Source organism: Penaeus japonicus, unplaced genomic scaffold (genome assembly GCF_977035675.1).
Source record: "Penaeus japonicus unplaced genomic scaffold, GWHDUDI00000001_assembly GWHDUDI00000004, whole genome shotgun sequence".
In the NCBI taxonomy this organism is placed as follows: domain Eukaryota; kingdom Metazoa; phylum Arthropoda; class Malacostraca; order Decapoda; family Penaeidae; genus Penaeus; species Penaeus japonicus.
This window is the reverse complement of record NW_028234406.1, coordinates 21,232,730-21,234,764: the sequence shown is the minus strand read 5'-3', so window position 1 is coordinate 21,234,764 and position 2,035 is coordinate 21,232,730. Positions and strand designations below refer to the sequence as shown.

Genomic DNA, 2,035 nt, shown 5'->3' with positions numbered 1-2,035 from the left:
GACAAATCTCACGATTTTGCCGCATAATTCTCCCATCTTAAAAAAATAAATAAATAAATAAATGGGAAAAAAATAAAAAATAAAAATATATCGTTATTGTCCTTATTTCTCAATTAGATTGCCAGTTCTCCTCATCAATTATATTCGAACGATTATATAAAGAACAATTTACAATTATTTGTTTTCTCAGACTAACTCATTCCACACGATATGAGGCTAGGACAAATAAACCAGTTTGCCTCACTAATACTCAGCTGTTGGGACAAATTCATCATTTCTTTGTTCAACTCGTGATTACATAAAAAAAAATTGTTGCTTAGCTTGAAAATCTCCCATACTTTAACAATACACAGTCCGGCACTAACTTATAAATTTGCCTTATCCTTTAGCCCAGAACTAACTCATCAATTTACCTTCATCATGTTCAGCCTAACTCATTTTCTTAAATAATATCCATCCTTAATCAAATTCACCCCCGGGCTAATTCATCATTTCAACCTGATAATATCAGGCCCAGAACTCATCTTGATGATATTCATCCCGGTACCAATTCATCATTTTACCAATATAATATTCAGCCCGGAACTCGCTCACAACGCTACTCTGAAAATAATCAGCCTGGGCTTGATTCGTCATTTTCATTAATAATATTCAGCCCAGGACAAATGTTATCATTTTAACTTAATAATAATATTCCGCCCAGGACAAAACTCTATCATTTTATCTTAATAATAATATTCAGCCTAAGACAAACGCTCTCATTTTATCTTAGTAATAACATTCAGCTCAAGATCATATTATCTGAATGATAACATTCAGCCCAGGACAAACTCATTATTTTATCTTAATAATATTCAGCTCAACTAATACATTTTATATTCCAATAATCATGTCTAGCCCAGGACCAACTCATCTTTTTGCCTTAATAATATTCAGCCCGGGACTAACTCATCATTTTACCTTAATAATATTCAGCCCAGGACTAACTCATCATTTGATTTAATGATATTCAGCCCGGGATTAATTCCTAATTTTACCTTAATAATATTCAGCCCAGGACTAACTCATCATTTTACTTTAATGATATTCAGCCCGGGATTAATTCCTAATTTTACCTTAATAATATTCAGCCCGGGACTAACTCATCATTATACCTTAATGATGTTCAGCCCAGGACTAATTCCTCATTTTACCCTAATAATATTCAGCCCGGGACTAATTCATCATTTTACCCTAATAATATTCAGCCCAGGATTTATTCATCATTTTACCTTAACGATCTTCAGCCCAGGACTAACTCATCATTATACCTTGATGATATTCAGCCCGGGACTAATTCCTCATTCTACCTTAATGATATTCAGCCCGGGACTAACTCATCATTTTACCTTAATAATATTCACCCCGGGACTAACTCATCATTTTACCTTAATTATATTCACCCCGGGACTAACTCATCATTTTACCATAATGTTATTCAGCCCAGGACTAACTCATCTTTTTACCTTAATGTTATTCAGCCCGGGACTAACTCATCATTTTACCTTGATAATATTCAGCCCGGGACTAACTCATCATTTTACCATAATGTTATTCAGCCCAGGACTAAGTCATCATTTTACCATAATGTTATTCAGCCCAGGAATAACTCATCATTTTACCTTAATGTTATTCAGCCCGGGATTAATTCCTCATTTTACCTTAATGATATTCAGCCCAGGACTAACTCATCATTTTACCTTAATGATATTCAGCCCGGGACTAACTCATCATTTTACCTTAATGATATTCAGCCCGGGACTAACTCATCATTTTACCTTAATGATATTCAGCCCGGGACTAATTCCTCATTTTACCTTAATGATATTCAGCCCGGGACTAACTCATCATTTTACCTTAATGATATTCAGCCCGGGACTAACTCATCATTTTACCTTAATGATATTCAGCCCAGGACTAATTCCTCATTTTACCTTAATGATTTTTAGCCCGGGATTATTTCCTCATTTTACCTTAATGATATTCACACCGGGAC

The 2,035-nt window shown here is 34.5% G+C and overlaps 1 long non-coding RNA gene across 1 annotated transcript in view; it reads right to left on the bottom strand.

Annotated features, from left to right (window-relative positions):
• Positions 1 to 1,305, bottom strand: part of LOC147471959 (uncharacterized) — a 2,474-nt gene extending 1,169 nt beyond the window's left edge. The window contains exons 1-2 of the long non-coding RNA XR_015190995.1: positions 1,038 to 1,305; positions 1 to 960 (exon numbers count right to left, since the gene is read on the bottom strand). The exon at positions 1 to 960 is cut by the window's left edge and continues 1,169 nt beyond it. This is a non-coding gene — a long non-coding RNA (uncharacterized LOC147471959). The remainder of the gene's footprint in view (positions 961 to 1,037) is intronic.
• Positions 1,306 to 2,035: the final 730 nt, after the last annotated feature.